The sequence below is a fragment of the Mesoplodon densirostris genome, chromosome 20, assembly GCF_025265405.1.
Source record: "Mesoplodon densirostris isolate mMesDen1 chromosome 20, mMesDen1 primary haplotype, whole genome shotgun sequence".
NCBI classification, from domain to species: domain Eukaryota; kingdom Metazoa; phylum Chordata; class Mammalia; order Artiodactyla; family Ziphiidae; genus Mesoplodon; species Mesoplodon densirostris.
The window spans coordinates 31,865,869-31,884,282 of NC_082680.1; the positions used below are offsets into that span (position 1 = coordinate 31,865,869).

The window sequence follows — 18,414 nt, forward strand, 5'->3', positions numbered from 1 at the left end:
GGCTCACAGGCTCAGTATTTGTGGTGCACGGGTTTAGTTGCTCCGCCGCATGTGGGATCTTCCCGGATCAGGGCTTGAACCCATGTCCCCTGCATTGGCAGGCGGATTCTTAACCACTGCCACCACCAGGGAAGTCCCCAAACCTCTGCACCATTCTTGATGGGGGCTGGCTGAGCACCAAGCCACCACTACTGGACCCTTTCACTTCTTGGGGACACAGCCACCAGGTTTAGGCAACTTCATGAGAATGTTCTTCCTTTCCTGAAGGGAAATTCTGCTCCCTGTAATTTCTCCTCCCTAGGCCACCCAAGCATTAGTGCCCACCCTAATCTACCTCAAGGCCATGGACACACAGCCCCTGCCTGCCCCACTGCTCAGAGAGACCTACCCTCTCACTCCCCAGAAGAGGCATTGTCAAACTGGGCTTGCCAATTTGTATTCATTTATGAATATACTACCTTATTTATAGATATATACATTGTAGAATTTATATACCACCTTCCAGAAAAGAAGGAATAAAACACACATTTTTAACATAACTTTTTAAAGTCTCTAATGGGCTGGTTCTCTGATTAAAACCCTCACAGACTTTTTGATTGTCCACAGGAAAAAGCCCAGACTCCAGCAGAATATCAAGACCTTGCCCTCCGGGCTTCCCTGGTGGCGCAGTGATTGAGAGTCTGCCTGCCAATGCAGGGGACACGGGTTCGTGCCCCGGTCCGGGAAGATCCCACATGCTGCGGAGCAGCTGAGCCCGTGAGCCATGGCCGCTGAGCCTGCGCATCCGGAGCCTGTGCTCCGCAGCGGGAGAGGCCACAACTGTGAGAGGCCCGGATACCGCAAAAACAAACAAAAAAAACGACCTTGCCCTCCAATGTCCCTCCAGTCCCTCCTTCTTACACATGTTGTTTTGTCAGTAACACCCTCCTTCACCTTCGTACAAACTCCAGCTCATAAACTTCCCGGATTTAGCAAATGAAAATATAGGATGCCCCTGTAAAATCTGAATTTCAGATGAACAAGAAAAAAAATTTTTTTAGTATAAGTATATCCTAAATATTGCATGGGATATACTTATACTATACATTATTTCTTGTATATTTGAAATTTAAATTGAAATCGGCATCCTGTATTTTATGTGGCAAACCCACCTGTTCATCTTTCTAGCATTGCTTCCCCCCAGCAACCTTGTCTGACCCCCTCTCGGCCCATCACCTCCCTCCTCCACCCCAGTCAGATTAACCACTCTCTCCTCCTGTTGACCTTTCATAACTGCTTGCTTTGGGGTGTCTTTTACACAACTGGGAGCTTTTGGAGGGTCAGGATCTTATTTTGTCTCCTTTATCCTTGCATCCCCAGCATCTAGCATGGTGCCAGGCATACGGTAAGTGCTCAATAAGGCTCTGCACCCCAATAAATGCATAAATATGTAGTAGAGAGAGGCAGATGTGTGAAAGACCCAGGCTAAGAGAGGTATGCCCTTGAGCATCGACTTTACACTGTGTTTCCTGAGAACCAAGGCAGTAAGTAAGAATGAATAACTCACATGGTTCTCTCTGTCTGCAGAGGAACTGATCCTCAGCGCCTTATACAAAGACTGTCAACAGAGTGTGGGACTTTTGTAAGATGTATTATCATCTTACAGCTTGGGAGGTCAGAAGCCTCTCTGGGTTACAATCAAGGTCGTGGCAGGGCTGCGTCCCTTCGGGAGGCTCTGGAATTTTCTGCCTTTTCCAGCTTCTGGAGGCTGCCCACATACCTTGGCTCCTGGTCCCCTCCTCCATCCTCAAAGCCAGCAATGGCGGTTGAGCCTTTCTCCTGCATCTTTCTGATCCTCACATCCGGCCTTGGGGACAGACACGTATCCAACTCACCTCTCCCCAGGGCCTGCACCAAGTAGGCTGCTCAGTTGCAGATGGGCATGGGAGATGGGCAAGTTAGTGAATGTACTGGCCGATTTCCAGAGGAGAACAGAACTTCCTGCAAATCGTGCATGGACACTGATCCTAACACAATCCTGTTAAAAACAGGGTCTGGTACCCAGAAGGCCGGGGTTCCTGGGAGCCTCTGACAGCACCTGGGAGTGGAGGAGGAGCAAAGAGAAGCTGGAGAGGGCTCCGCAGGGTGGGACCTAGTGCCAGGTCCTGGCTCGGAGCTCCGGGCTTTGCTTGGACATCACAGAGCAGGGAAAATGGGTCTTGAGGAACGCGCCCCCTCTGGTGATCCAGGCAGTGAAAGTGAAGTGACACAGGCTTCGGAGGCCCGTAAATCGCTGGGATTGCTTCCGGGGATGGGGTGGGGATGGCCAACGGGGACACATGCCCCAAGGAGCTGCGAGCCGCCTTTCTCATGGGTTTAGTATAAGCAAGGCGCGGGGAGAGGATAAGCGAGCACCCGTCAGGTGTGGTGACCACACGTGCGCTTTGAAGGCGCGCATCCCCTGATCTCCATCCACGCCTGGGGGATCTCCTCTCCCAGTCTCCCTCCACCTGAATAACGCACCGTGTCCTAGAGGCCCTGCTCCCCTGAGCTCAGGCACACTGCCCCCCCGTCCCTAGCCCCTAGCCCCAGTAGTGAGCTGCCATTCTTCAGTCTTTCCCAGTTTGCAGTCTACCCTCATCATCGCCTTTGGACCTCACAAGAAGCCTCTGAGCTGGCACAGCAGTTCGTTATTCCCATTTTTCAGAAGAAGACCCGGAGGGTCAGAGTGGTGGGACCGCCACCAGCGGTTTTGAAAGAGGGAGCGACAGAGAGATAGGTCTGAAGCATGGGCAGGTACATGAGGTGCCTTCCTGTGAGTCCTAGAACCAGAGAAGAGTGGGATGGAGTAGCGGGTGCCTGCAGGGGTCAGAAGTGGGGGCTTTGGAACTGCTGCAAGGAAGGGTGACCCGACCTGTCCTGGGTTGCCAAGGAGACTACGGTGCTCTGTGCAGGCAGCTGCCAACAAAGCACGTGTGGCCGACCTGCCAGCATGTGGATGCCTAGAAGAAATGCTCTAGGGGAGAAACGACTGGGAGCCATGCAAAGAAGGGGGGCTCACTACACCCGGGAGAGAGAGAAAGAGGGCTGTGTGAGAGCTGGTCCAGGATGTAAGGCAGGAGTTCTGTCTATGGTCCTCTTCAGGGCCTGAACATCTTGAGTTACGTGGTCTTTCCAGGGGGGATATTAAAAATATTTAAAACCCATTATGGCACAACTGATCAGATTGTATGCCAGACAGAAACCACCTGTGCAGCCCTACAGGCATGCCACCTTCATCCCAGCACTGGGACGGTTCCCATAGAGGCATGAGAAGATGTACCATTCCCAGAATGCATCAGGCCAGCTGTCTTCCCAGTCGGTACCCAAGACTCAGCTCCCCATCTTCTCTTGGCTGGCCACTCCCCAGCATCCCCAGCTAGAAGTGGCCAGGGCAGTCCTCTGCCCTTGTGCACCATGGCTATCCAAGCAGCCCTCCTCAAATACCCTTTGCTTGTTCACAGGTCTGGAGCTCCTCCAGAAGCTTCTTGAGGACAGAAGCTATATCCTTTTGGTCCTTGTATCTTCCATACTTAGCCCACTGCCTGCCATGTTGTAGACACGGGATTCCTGAATGAGATGGGTCCTATGACCCAGCTCTGAGCAGTAAGAAGTAAGTGCAGGTTGGTAACTGGGGCACCCTGGAAAGCATTTTGAAACAGACAGCCTTAGGAAATACCCCGGTGGTCCAGTGGTTAGGACTCCATGCTTCCACTGCAGGGGGCCTGGGTTCGATGCCTGGTTGGGGAACTAAGATCCCATAAGCTGGGCAGTGGGGGAAAAAAAAAAAACCCAGATAACTTTAGAAGGCATGCACCTTGACCCTCCCTCCACTCTTCTGCCTGCCTGGAATTCAGATGTGATACCAAGAAGTACAGCAGCCATCTTGCAACCATGAGACCACAAGCATGAGGTTAAAGGCCCACACACTAGAGTGGAGGGACAGAAAGATGGAAAGAACGTGGATCCTACGTACTGACCTGAGTGGCTCACCCTGGAATTCCTGTTGGGCGGGACCTACAATCTCTGCCTCACTGGTTGAAATCCAAAGTCATTTGGGTCTTCTCGTTCATACAGCTAGAAACAAACCTAAGTGATACAGGTCTCTCACTTAGAGGCTCTCCCAGCAGACAGGAAGCTCGAAGGCTGAACATTCCAATTGTTACTGTCTCCTGGGACATTACTATTCACAGTGTGGTCCCCAGACCAGCAGCATCAGTAGCTTCTGGGATCTTGTGAGACATGTAGAATCTCAGGCCCCACCCGGATGTATTCAATCAGAATGTGCATTTTAACAAGGTTCCAATATGCATATTATGCATATTTAAGACTGAGAAGTACCATCCTAAGAAACTCATCCAAGGCTAGGAAGTTGCTTTGTCTTTCTCCTGTTTCAATTCCTATGGCTGCAAAAACAACCTATTTCTAGGTGTCAATGGATTTGTCACACACGGGCACCCGCATTGCTCTGCATTCCGCAATTTAGCAATCAGCTGGAAGGGGCTTATGGATCCCCACTTTTCAGAAGAGGAGACTCAGTCACAGAGAGGCTCATCAGCCACCCCAAGTACGGAGCATTCAGATAATCCTTCAACAATGAAATCAAGCTCACAGGCCAAAAGGGTGGACAGGCAACTCTCTTTCCTAAAGGAAGCAGTGCTGCAGGGGTGCTACAAAGCAAAGGGCAGGCAGCACAGAAGCACTGCCCCTTGGCACCTCTGAGGCTGACTGCAGCAGCCAGGGGCAAACAGACCCCACTTTCTTCCCCACGCGCTGCAATATAAGCAGCTGCGCATCTGGAGGCTTCTGTAATCTTCCAGCAGCTCCAGGCTGTATCATATTTAATATCTGTTGCTAGACAAGCATGGCCTTTTATGGGTCCTTCTAACACTTACAGTGTTGCAAAAAAGCCATAATCCCCAACCCCCAGGAAAGCATAATTTGTCCATCAAACCCCTTTGTTCTTGATTTTTAACTGTAGTCTATTAACCAAACTGCTTAAAACACAGTATAAGCTCCATCAGTAACAACTTCCCAAGTACAGCCTCTCAGCCTTGGAGTGCTTTCCAAGTTCTGCATGAACTCCTTGGGTGTGAAAAGTTTTCCAGCCACTTCGGTCCATAAATATATAGCCGACCACTTCCTGAATTGCCACATAATCCTCACCACTATCGCTTATGTTTTCTTTTATTGTCATCATCACTGGCGCTTTGACAGGAGAATAAAATACTCTTTCTGGAGGATGAAATGCTCGGCATCCTGCATAATTTTAACTCACCCACAGTCCCAGATTGGGGGTTTTATTTCCATCTTCACTGCAAGGAAATTGCCTCTTCATAATCAGTGGGGATTTCAGATTGGGGGTTAATTCCATCCTCTCTTTTCTCCTGACATAAGCTTTGCCTGAGCCGGGTCCTGTGGGGAAGAGAGGTCTTCTAAGATATATCCCCAGACCCCTAAAACCGTAGAGATGGGAAAGAAAGACACACATCAGAGATGGCTGAGGGGGCCAGTGTATGCAGAGCAAAGCTGGGAGGGGTGGTGGTAGGAAGAGCGTGGGTGATGAGCTGTCACACTCTGTCAGGACAACATGCCTTATCCTGGAGCTGCATCTGCCCACCTATTGTCCGCAACTCAGGGAAACCAACGGACATGCTAGGAACTCAGCCCCAGAACAAGCCCCCCAGAACCCCGCCTCACCCCCACCATGGTTTGCAGCACACAGAGACCCCATCTTCCTCAGGTCCATCATTCAGTCCGGCTGGGAGACAACTCTCTCTCTCTCCCCACTCCATCATTTTGTCCACCCCCGACTATCCTAAACAAGGAGGCTCTCAGCCTCCTGATACCACTCCCAGAGGTTGAGTGGTTGCTGTCACAAGAATAAGTACACCTGTAGAAGATTAAAGGGGGTGGCAGGGAGGAAGAACCAGGTGGTGCTGGAGTCCAGAGGAATCACACTTCCAAACCTCTGTCTTGTTAGGGAAGACCTAAACCAGCGGACCACACCCTGCCTTGCCTCCTTCCTCCCCTGGCTGAGGTCCTTTCTAGCCCTCCAAAGTGAGGGGAAGCCTGGGATGGAGGCCCAGCTTTGCAAAAACACAGGGAACCAGAGGTAGTCTCCCCAGACTCACACAGACCCCTTCTCTGTGCTTAAAAGGGCATATATGATAAATGTGTCAGCCCAGGCTCTCCGTCTCCAAGGCCTTCCCTCCTTATCTTTCACACATCATATTTCTCTTGCTTCGGGCATAACTGACCTTGGAACCAGAGATCTGTAGGCAGCTCAAAACAAATCCGGTGACCCTTCTTGTCCTCGGAGGTGGAATGTTCTTGATGGGAAATGGATTGCAGAGGAGAAGGGGCTGCTTGATTGGTGACTGTGCCCTGCAGAGCGGGGGTGAGGGAGACAGGGCTGGACCACCAGGGCGATGTGCCTGGTTCCGTGGAACTTCCCACCTTTCCACTCCCATCCCTGGCTCGCTTCCTGGGCTCCTGACTTCTCTCAAGACCCTTTCTTTCCACCCGAGGGGTTCCAGGTGGGGTGCCTTCCCCCCACCCCGCCGATTTTCCCTGGGAGGTGAGGCACCCACAGCCCCAAAGGCTGCCTGAGCAGCTCCAGCGCTGGGGGAGGGGCGTCTGTGGAATGCAGCCCTCTCCCCCCGCTCAGAGGCCAGCCCAAGGGGCACAATAGAATACATTAGTCCCACAGCCCTTTCGGCTCCGCCTCTTTAAGGACAATGGCGGCCACTGAGCTGATTTTTGCCAAATGACTGGCTTTAGTCCATTCGGAGCAGAATGGAGGCCGCCAGACAAAGTCCATATTCAGGGCTTCAGAAGGGGTTGGCTAATGGGCACCAGCCCAGGCTACTTCCTGGGACCCCCTCTCAAAGCATCCCAGTGGCCAAGAAAGAGCCCAGCAGCTGACACCAGCCAGCCAGGCCCATCCCCATCCTGGTGAGAGCCACGCTGCTCCTGAGACAGGGGACCACGCTGCCACCCTGAACACAGGCAAGGCAGAGTCCCTGTTTAATTTGAGGGTCCTGGTACCAGTGGTAAACTCCAGAACAATCTTCAGTATTGCGAGTTTTACTTAGGAGAAACCAGCTTGGCTTCTGGAAGGGAATGGTGCCGTAATAACATGCACTCTGTGATGTTAGGCGTCTAGTTTTCCAGCCTGACCAAGCAGAGGGACCGACCTCTCGGTCTCTCTGAGCCTCAGGGCCTTAATTTGTGAGGCAGTTAGGCGATTTAGGCTCTAGACCCCTTCAAACCTTGAAATTTTTATGTAGAAAGAAAACTCTGGCCATGCCTCCTTTACTTTACATCTCATACTGCGTTAGGAACTCCGAAAACACCAGAAAACCCAAAAGCCCAGGGCAAATATTAGTGATGATTATAACTAACAAAGATCAGTGTGAAAAAGATCAGTGTGAAAAGATCAGTGTGAAAAAAGCAAAGCCACCACCAGAGATACAGCTGTTTTGAGGTGACTTTGTTTTGTTTTGTTTTTTGTAGTTTTTTGGCCGTGCCGTGCAGCATGCGGCATCTTAGTACCCTGACCAGGGATCGAACCCGTGCCCCTTGCATTGGAAGCTTAGAGTCTTAGCCACTGGACCCCCAGGGAAGCCCCTGCTGATGTGATTTTTTCTTATTCCTATAACATCTGTGTCCAAATGGGGAGACGAGAGAGCCACCTGGTTGGCAGTGAGGACTGGGTGCTACGGTGTCGCCCTCACCAGCCCTGCCTTCCCCCAGCTCCTTCTCTTCTCTGCCGTGGACATGCTTCGATCCCCCCCGGGAAAGACGCACGACTCGGCCATAAGCTATGAGCACTTCTCTTTGCATTTTTCTTCTTCGCTACTGCATTTATCAATATAGAAGATACAAGAATTTTGCCTAGATTTTTTGGTGCACCTGAGAAAGTCATTCCAAGCACCCAAAGCTTAGGTATTGAAAATAGGACATCTCGGGAGGGGTTATGTCCTGCCAGTTCAGCCCAGACATCACCTGCTGGGGTGGGGGGCTTCTCTATTTAAATTGCACCCAGCCTCTCCACAGCGACCACCCCCTTTTCCTGCTTCATCTTCCTACCCACCTCTTATGCTCTTCTAACACCCACATATTTTTCTCATTGATTTTATTGTCTGTCTCCCTCTATACCATCACCAACACTTCCCAAGGGCTGAGATTCGTATCAGTTTTGTTCACATCTGCATCTCACAGAACAGTGCCTTGGTCCCTAGAAAGCACTCAAGAAAGAGACACTTGCTGAATGAACAAATGAACTAATGATGAATGAACAAATGAATGAATGAGGAGAATATAGGATACAAACCTATCTATAGTATGATTCAAATTTTGCCGAAAGACTGGAAGAAGAAAAAGAAGGGAGTGGTACAAAGTACTGTACATAAAATAGGTAAGCAACAAAGATTTACTGTAGAGCCCAGTATCTTGTATAACCCATAATGGAATATAATCTGAAGAAAAAACGAATCACTTTGCTGTTCACCTGAAACTAACACAATATTGTCAATCAACTATACTTCAGTTTAAAAAAAAGTGGGCTTCCCTGGTGGCGCAGTGGTTGAGAGTCCGCCTGCCGATGTAGGGGACACGGGTTCGTGCACCGGTCCGGGAAGATCCCACATGCTGCGGAGCGGCTGGGCCTGTGAGCCATGGCCGCTGAGCCTGCACGTCCGGAGCCTGTGCTCCGCAACGGGAGAGGCCACAACAGTGAGAGGCCCGCATACCGCAAAAAAAAAAAAAAAAAAAAAAAAGAAAAAAAGAAAGAAAGGAGGGAGAGAAGGAAAGAAGGAAAAAGACAGCTAAAAAACTGAAAATAAACTACACTGAAATTTTCATTGTCTCTGGTTGTTGGAATCAAAAGTGATTTAAACTATCTTCTTTTGGCTTTTCGTCATTTTCTAAAATGTCTACAATGATCATATATCACTTTGGGGGAACAAAAAGTGAAAGTATAGATATTCACTTTAAAGTAAAAAGGATAGGCAAAGAGACCAGCATAACTATTTTTCTCAGCAAAAGGAGCAACGTGAGTCTCTAATATTAGTCCCAATGACGTAGGTTTTTTAAAATCCCGCTTCATTTGAAACGTCAGGTAATTATTGCAAAAGATTTCATGTGGGGCAGGGTGAGCGCTGGCTCACATTTTCTGGATAATTGCCCCCACTGTCCAGTTCACGATGCATATAGAGTCATATCTGCATCTTCCGGACCACACAGAAGTGAAGTCTGGTGTGAGAACTCTGGGGCCAGCGATCAATCAACAGGTATTTAATGAGCTCCTACTACGTGCAAGGTTCTTGCTGTGCATCTTTGCTCACTCTTGTGCACGTGGCCTCCTCACTGCCCACCAAGACCTCTTGCCACCCCCGTCTGCTTTGTGTGGACTGCCTGCCCTCCCGGGGCATCCCAGGCCCAGTCTGGATGTCTTTCCGTTGCGTTCTGCATCCCGTAAGGAAGAGATTCTGAGCTTCGTCCACCTGCTCTAACTCTGGGCAGCAGCAGAGGAGGGTTTGAAGCAGGCTCGGGGGTCATGCAATGGTCCCTGGGGGATGCGGGGCCTCTGATTTCCCTCCCAGCAAACTTGCCTCAGTCCCCTCCACCCTCCCAGCCACTGCCAGGCATGGCACAAACTCTGCCCGAGGTGACCCACCCTTGGGAAGGGGCCAAGAGGGGAGCCTTGGAAGGTCATATGCCTGTCATATCAGGAGAGCATTGACAGCTGCCCTTTCCAGGCTGCAGGAATTCATCCTGTAATAGCTTGCCACGCGAAAGACACCTTTCCTTTCCCATTTGGACTGGACTGTGTCCCGGGAGGGAAGGGCTGGTGAGAACTCTGCCCTGAGCACAACAAGGACGACCTGCGTTTCCTGCGGAGTCTTGGGGGTGTTTGTTCTGAGGAAATGCTGGACCAGTGGGGTGTCACCCAGCAAGAGAGGGGAGGCGGAGAGCCGGAGGTTCAGACATCGGGAGTGTGTCTGGGCATGTGGCAGCATCCTGCGAGGCTGGAGGGATTTCCTGCCAAGCTAATGAGGGTGCTGGCAGCGCACAGCCATCACTGCAGGAATCCTGGCTCTAATTGGGATCTAGCCTTGGCTCCTGTGGAGGACGGCCGCGAGTGAGTGCTGGGGCCCATCCTCCCCGGGAACTTCCTGCCCTGCCTGTATTCCCCCTGCAGGGCACAGCCCCGGGACACTCTGCAGCCTGTCCCCAGACCCCCCAACTGCCCCTCTTCCCTCCCCTGCCCCCCACATCGAAATGCTTTCTGTATCCCACCCAGGACACCTTGACCTAAGTAGACGTGGCTAGAGAGACCAGCTTCTCTGCAGCCCCACCTGAGTGCTTTGGGCTCCAGGCCAGCCTCTGCGCCGCCCGCTTAACTGGACTCTGACGCCCATGTGTGCTACTTTCCTTCTTCCTTCCTACAGTCTCCTGCGGATGGAGAATTTCAACCAGAAGGAGAGAGCACGGCCGGTGCTCAAGCTGGACCTCACAGCCTGGGGGACCTGCTGTAGAGGGGGGGACCCCCAGGGCTGGTGGGGCCTCCAGACTCCAGGGAACATTCTCCAGAAGGAAGGACGATTCCCCACCCTTCAGGGCATGACCAACCCTTGATCAGCGTGTTGTCTTGATGAAGTTATTATAGTTCTGGCCTTTTGGTCATTCATTCAGCTGCTCCGTGCTGGGTGGGAAGCGATCAGGGCGAACACAAGGCAGATCCACTCTGGTGGATCTACCACTCAAGGTAGCCCAGCCTCCTGGAGAGCTCCTTTGCCTGTCCGCCAGCTGAGATGAGATTCAGATTCTGACTCGGTGAAGATCTACTCAATGCTTTTTTTTTTTTTGCGGTACACAGGCCTCTCACTGCTGTGGCCTCTCCCGTCGTGGAGCACAGGCTCTGGACGTGCAGGCTCAGCGGCCATGGCTCACGGGCCCAGCCGCTCCGTGGCATGTGGGATCTTCCCGGACCGGGGCACGAACCCGTGTCCCCTGCATCGGCAGGCGGACTTCCAACCACTGCGCCACCAGGGAAGCCCTCAATGCCTTCTTTGTGTCAGACACTTTGACAATCATTTATACACAGATGAGCGCAGTAGAACCTCAGCAAGTCTGGGAGGTAAGTTAGTTCTGAAGAAACTGAGGGTGAGACATTAAGCAATTTGCCCAAAGTCACTCAGCTGACAAGTAGAAGGACCCAGGTGCGGAGCTCAGAAAATCTTTAACACGACACAGTGGCCAGGGGGGTAGGGATAGGAGGAGGGGGGCTACTCACTGAAAAGGTTAACGCATCAAAAAGAGCCCCGTGTTAGGTGACAGGTCCTGTGCCACTGGTCCGCACTGGGCCACGTGCACCCAGGGATCGAAGGCCCTCGCTAGGCTGGGTGCCGCTCCACGCCCACTTGCCAGAGAGGCTGCCTCATCCCGCCCCAGCAGAGGACCCTCGGCACTTTTCCGACAGCTGTGGCTGCAGCACAGGGGACTCCTTCCACGAGGGGCGCGGAGGTGCACGTTTGGATCGGCGTTCCAATCTGGGCTGCTTGTTCCCTTCTGTGTCTGTCCTCCTTTTGAAAAAGAAAGCAAGGTCTCTATTGTATCCCATTGTGTACTGACTGCCCAGCCGCTGGTTTTTCCGCCCTGTCTTATTAAGATGGATGGGGTTGCTGCCTTATCCATAATTGGGAAGGTTGCCCTTTGTTTCCCTTTCCTCTCCTCACTAACGAAGCCTGCTCCAGTGGCTCCATAAAGAGCCGTGCAGCCCTGGGCGCACCTGTGCCCTGCGTGCACGGCACCGGCTGCCAAGGCACGTCTGTTGGCCAAGCCTGAGAGCCCCAAAAGTACCCACCACACCCAGGGCTCTGGAATCACAGGAAGGAGGGCTGCCGCCGTCCAGCCCCAGGGAGACTGCTGAACCTGCCTGGGGTCACCCACAGCGTGGAGGTGAGAACCCCAAGCCAAGTCCTGGATCTGCACCGCTCCAGCCTCTGTTCCACTCGCTTTGCTGCTCTGAGCATCTCTAATCCTTTGGCAAACCGGCATCTTTCTAGACACTGGGACCACTGTAGTGAACAACGCATCAAGTTGCCTTCTTGCCTGGCTTTCCAGTAGAGCGAGACAAGAAAAGAACAAACCCACAGGGAAGCAAGATGTTAAGAAATTGGGAAGTGCTGTGGGGAAAAAGTCAAACAGAATGACTAGCTCTGAAGGGCTGAGATCAGGCCGCTCTGAAGAAGTGACATTTCCCTGGGGAGCCGAATGGAGTTAAGATGGTTCCAAGCCCCCAGCAAGAGGGCAGAGCCCTCAGGACCGGGACTATCACATGTGAAGCAGTGAGAGCCCAGCAGGCATTATGTTGTATGGGGCTGATATTTAGCTGGACTTGGCTGGAGACTTCAGGAAAGAGATGGAACCTACCTTGGGTTACATCGGGGCTAGGTTAAGAGGGAGAAGAGGCGGCTGGACAGTCCAGGAGAGGGAAGCCTGGAGCTGGGGCAAAGCTGGGGGTGGGGAGAGGGCCACCAGCCATGAGTCAGGAGGATGCAGGCACGGGGTCCTAAGTCTCTGTAACTAATGGGTCTGGGTGCTTGACCCCCTCCCCCTCCCCTCACTTGCAATCCTGCCTGTCTCATTCCAAATGGATGGGACCCGATCCCCCAGGCTGTGGCTGCAGAGCCCAGGTGAACAGAGAGGAACAGGGGAGATAGGGACATCCAGGTGAAGGAGAACTCCATGGGAGAAAGGTGAGGCCTCACCAGCTTGCCAGTTTGTACCAGCCGTTGGCCGTAGGAATTATGTTCCGGGCACAAGTTCAGACTTCACCAGGCCTGCCCTTTCTGCCTCTCCTGCTGAGAACATAGGTGTCTGTCCTCGGAAAACACTGCAAAATTCCTCCAACGGCACAGAGTCCCCTCCGTGTCTACCCTACCCACCCACCCCTCCAAAACACAGCAGGAAGGAAAAAAGGGAGAGATGATATTGCTTCTTGTAATGCTACTTGATTTTCTTCAAGCTCCTCTGACATTTTTTATGTCCTGGGCTCAATAATGAAAGCTTATTCACCCAGCCAAAGAAGACAAGGATCTCTCTGCTTTCAGTGATGTCCCAGTTTGAGGGATTCTGGCCCCCAAGTCCCCGCTCCCACCCCCGCCATGTCAGGAAGATTAACGCCCTTTCTCCAACCTGTGAATGGGAGGCTGGGCTGTCACTGACCTCCAAGAAAAGGGGGCCCCCGCATGTTTGCATGGGACCGAGGGAGCTTGGTTGAGTGCACACACATACACACACATGCACCAACCTAGGATCCACCAGGGGAGGCTTTTATTCTCCACGCCGTTTTAGGCTGCATCAAAATTTATCATGGCCTCCAAGTGGAGGAATTAGGTTGATTCTCTAGTATATCTGGGGGCCGGCAGGTCCCATGGGGGAGGGGACCCAGGCTCGGTCTGCTTGAGTTAACCCCACAGATTTGGTAAGCCTCCACCTTTGCTTCTTTTGGTCCTGCTCCCAGAATTTACTGATGAGAAGAAAGGAGCAAATCCCAAGAGCCCTGACCAAGTGCCTCCCAGGCACCAAGTGCCATGTGCGTCTGAGGTTGCCACCCGCCCTGGGCCCACCCTCAGGGTCTGCCCTGACTCCTACCTGCTCTGTTCTCCTGCCCCAGGGTCTGACTGGCTTCTCTCCTTCTGACCTCACTCCTGGGGTCAGGTTTTAGAATGGTCTTCACACCTCATAGCCCTGCAGTTGTAACACAGATGCTGGAGTCTGGCTAAGTCTGCCCCCCGCGGCTCGCCGCCTCCTGCCCATCCCCCAGATCTCCTTCATTTGATTTGTAACACTATGTATGTACGTTTCTGAGCATGTTTCCTCAGGCTAAAATAGTGAGGATCCTAGCAGCTATCTCATCAGGGTGTATGAATGCATTTAAAGGAGGTAATGCATTGAGAAGCATAACGATGCCTGTCAAACAGTCCTCATCATCCACAGAACATTAGTGATGCTTCTTCTTTGCTGGATTGCAGGACCCTCTGAGCAGCTACAGCAAGAGACTGAGGTGTGTTCATCTTTGTTCCCCAGCTCCAGCTCTCCAGCTTAGACCTTTGCACACTTGACAAGCTCATTAAATGTTTGTTAAAAATACTCCATATCCATCCAGTCCTGGGTGCTGATCACTCAGAAGCCGGCAGCATACAGATGTGCTGACCTAAGGAATCCATTCATCCTGAAGGTCAGGGACCCAACAGTTCTCCATGTTTTCCCCTTCCCAGGTAGGCATGTACATGCCAGGGACCTTGTCGTCCTTAAACCAGAAGAAGGCCTAATGGCGCCCACTTATGGCATTGGCGGGGCAGGGATAATTACTGTGGACAAAATACTTTTTAACACTCTTTAAGGTATTGTGAGAAGTAAGCTCACTGCTCATTTAAAAGGACAATGATGACTTGTGGTTGCCAAGGGGGAGGGGGTGGGGGAGGGATGGAATGGGAGGCTGGGATTAGCAGATGCAAACTGTTATATAGAGAATGGATACACAACAAGGTCCTACTGTACAGCACAGGGAACTACATTCAATATCCTGTGATAAACCATAAAGGAAAAGAATACAAAAACAAATATATATGTGTATAACTGAATCCCTTTGCTGTACAGTAGAAATGAACACAACACTGTAAATCAACTGTACTTCAATAAAATAAATTTTTTAAAAAAGAACTGTCATGGGACTTCCCTGGTGGTCCAGTGGTTATGACTCCCTGCTCCCAATGCAGGGGGCCCAGGTTCGATCCCTGGTCAGGGAACTGGATCCCACATGCGGCAAAGAAGATCCCACGTGCCGCAGTTAAGACCCGGCACAGCCAAAAAAAATTTTTAAAAAGCAGTCATGACTGAGACATTTACACCCACCGAGCGATGCTTCTCTTTGTCACTGACAAAGTTTAATTGCGTCAGACTCTGCTTTTCTTTGACAAGTTCTTCTGGTTGATGTTTTTCTTCCATAAGGGCGACCCATCACTTAGTCATCCGGCCGTGCCTCGTGGGGCTTTCACGATGGATCCTCACATGAATGGGAGTGGCCAGCAGTGCTGGGACAGGAGGGAAGTGGCTGGGCCCTCCAGGTCAGGGAGTGACAGTGGGTGTGGACTCACCCACTGGGCGTCCGAGAAGAGCCATGAAGAATCCCTCCCAGTGGCACTGTCCCTGGCGGCTGTGTGTCGGCACCGCTCAGGACAGGCACCGCCAGCCAGAAGCCTTGCGTGGATCCTGACTACCTCGTGCAACGAAGCCTAAAGCCAGGGCCCTCTGCAACTTGGCTCAAAAGTATCCCCCCATCTTCACCTCCACGCACCCTTACTCCACGGCCAAACCAAACGGGTCCCCTTTCCCTAAACAACCACAGCCTTCCCACCTGCCAAACTTGACCTTTGCTGCTTCTGTTCCCTGAGAGGCTAATCCTATCCCCTCCATCATTTAAAACCCCCTCACCTCCCCCTCCAGGTTCACCCCGCTTCCTGACCACATCAGCAAGACCTCTTCCCTGAATGCTCCTGGCAGTTTATTCTCTGCCCTACGGCCCTGCTCTTTTTCTACTTGCTTTATGTGTGTCTCTGTCTCATCCGTCTTCCTAGATTGGAGGCTCTTAAAGGGCAGGGACCTCATCTTGTATATTTCCCACCACATCTCTTGTACAGTGTCATAGGTGGATGGGCAGATGGATGGGAAAAGGGAGGTGGGGGGAAAGGAGGGAGGAATGAAGGAAGACACAGGAAGGAACAATAAACAAAGGGCCCTTTGCCCTGGGGACCACCAGTGTCCTAGGTAGTAACCAGAGAGGCCTGGCCCACTGAAGATGCTAGACGTGCAGGCCCTTCTTTCAATGGCTCCCCCCTTCCCCTCCCCGCTGCCTGGTGCCCCCTTCAGCAGCATCCGTCACACAGGCCTGGGCTCGTTGAGGAGAAAAATATGCAAAGGCAGAGCAGGGGTGGCCTTGCCCCATGAAATCCTCTTCTTCAAGGGCCACTGCATGCACAGGAAATCAATGAGATACAGACCCACCTGCTGGGCCCCTTTATCCCATGGTCCTGACACTCCAGAAGCTAGTGTGACCACATACAGCAGAAGACACACAGTCACCTCAACCAGGGAGTCACCGGTTGTCACTGGCAGTGACAGATTCTCCCTGCTGCACAGACACACTAAAGCTGATGCTGAGTGACAGGGACAAAAGCCACCTTCCAGAAGATGCTTCAGTTAACCAGAACTCCATTGGTCACAGTTCTCATCTCGTGGAGGTTTTTGTTTATTTGTTTTATTTCTTAGATCCCAGTACCCCTTCTGGAGGAAAAAGAAAAGCAATCCAAGAAAACACACTGACAGTAGAATTGTGGTGAAGAATAGTTCCTGGAAAAAAAAAGAGGGGTGATGCTTTAGCATCCAGAGTTTCAGAGGCAATTTCAGCAAAGGCGGAGGAAGTGACTCTGCCCTGAATCAGCAAACACGGCAGCTCTCCTTCCCCCGCTGCCCCAAGCCCTCGCTGGAAGCTGGAGGCTGCCTGCACCTGTCGACTGGCCGATTCACAGAGCCGCACGCCAAGGATCCAGGTGACCCCACGGTACACAGCTCACTTTCCCCACCCTGGTAACTGAAGGATCCGAGGACCGTGCTGTGACTAAAGCCACCAGAGCCACTGCGTGGCCTCACTGCCCAGGAGGAGCTCTGGTGTCCCGCAGATGCTTGTCCCAGTCTCTCTCCCATCGGCCACTCTCCGTGTGACCTCGGCAGGTAGAAACCACCCTGCCTCGGGCTCCTCATGATGATGACATACGCTCATCAGGTGGGGAGATAATGCGTGTCATGGAGTCTAATTCTCTAACACACGTAGGAGCTAAACAAAAGTTGAGTTTCCTTTCCTTCTTCCTGCCTTCCAAACCTCTCACACCCCAGGCCCCTGGCCTTCCCTCCTAGAGAGTTCTGTGTGCACCCCACCAGGCCTCCTAAGGTGAGATGCTTGGACCCATCAGACCCTGAGACCCCCCCGGGACACTGCCTCCTGGATCTGAAGAGTCTGGGGCAGGCACCTGCCCTGGTGAGCCATGCCCCGCAACTGGGGAAGGACAGAGCTCAGAGAGAAGACAGACAGTCAGCCCGTGAAGTTCTCCCACAAGCCTCCTCGAGCCATTCTTCTACCCTGGCACAGTGCCAGCTCCATCACATGCCGAGATACCTCACTTAGTCCCTATGACGTAAGGACTGATACTGTCCCTTGCAGATAAGGAAACTGGGGCCCAGAAAAGTAACTTTCTCAAAGTCACACATCTCATAAACGGTGGAACCAGCCTTTGAGCCCACAGGGTCTGGCTCCAGAGCCAGGCCTGCAGTCCCTGCACCTGGGGGCGCTCTAAATCCTCAAGGCTTCAGGCAGGAGAAGTTCCCCAGCCCAGCACTGCCTTGGGGGAGTCCCGTCGTGGGTAAACATTTTTCATATATGCTTCCCAATTCTCACAGCAAGCCTGCACGGTAGCTATAATTTTCCCATTTTTCCAGATGAGAAATACTGAGGTCCAGAGGCGGGAAGTGAAACTGTTGAGTCACAGAGCTTATAAGAGGCCGAATCAGTTTCATCTGATTCCAAAGCCTGTGACTCTTCCAATGCCCCAGATGAGAGGTCAGCTTCAGACACACAGAGGGAGTCTGAACATCCACCCTCAGGATGGTTTAAGAGGTAATGAGACCCCATCTCTTCAAGCTCCCCCAGGACCCCCAGGCACAAACCAAACTCCAGCCCGAGTCTTGCTGCTCCATGACCTTTTCCAAGAGCCCAGCCAAGTGTCTGCCATAATGAGTATGTTATCTGGGACAGGAACACACACACTAACGGACAGATTAGTGGGGCTGACTTTATCTGGGCTTAACTGTCTGCTGGTAGAGACCAGAGCCCAGAAGGATTATGACAGAGGAGGGGACACTGATTTGGGGGGAAGGGGGCGTTGGATGTTTAAGGGGCTGTCAGGGTGACTGGGGGGAGGAAAGCCTGAGCTTGGAGGTGGGAAAGCCAGAGAAAGGGCGCCCAGTGCAAGTGGGCTGGACAGAGGTCAGACGCATGCAAACCTAGCCTTGCAGCGTTGCAAGCGCCATGACTTCTGCTAGCAGAGCCGGTGAGGCCCTGATTCCCACTGCTATTACTGCTGTTACCACTATAATCAGCAGCAGCATCACTTACTTATGTATCGGCATCATTTATTCATCCTCTTGACATTCTCTGCAATCCTGCACACAGTGTGGATCCCTCCCCACTCCTAGAAGTCTCTCCACAAATGCAGGGACCACTGAGCCACAGAGCACCCCCAAAGCAGGCTCCAGCCCGACACTCCGGAA

The 18,414-nt window shown here is 52.2% G+C and overlaps 1 non-coding gene across 1 annotated transcript; it reads left to right on the forward strand.

The window, feature by feature from the left end:
- The first annotated feature begins 14,767 nt into the window (after window positions 1-14,767).
- On the forward strand, window positions 14,768-14,840 carry TRNAW-CCA (transfer RNA tryptophan (anticodon CCA)). The gene has a single exon. It is a non-coding gene; the product is annotated as a tRNA-Trp (tRNA).
- Window positions 14,841-18,414: the final 3,574 nt, after the last annotated feature.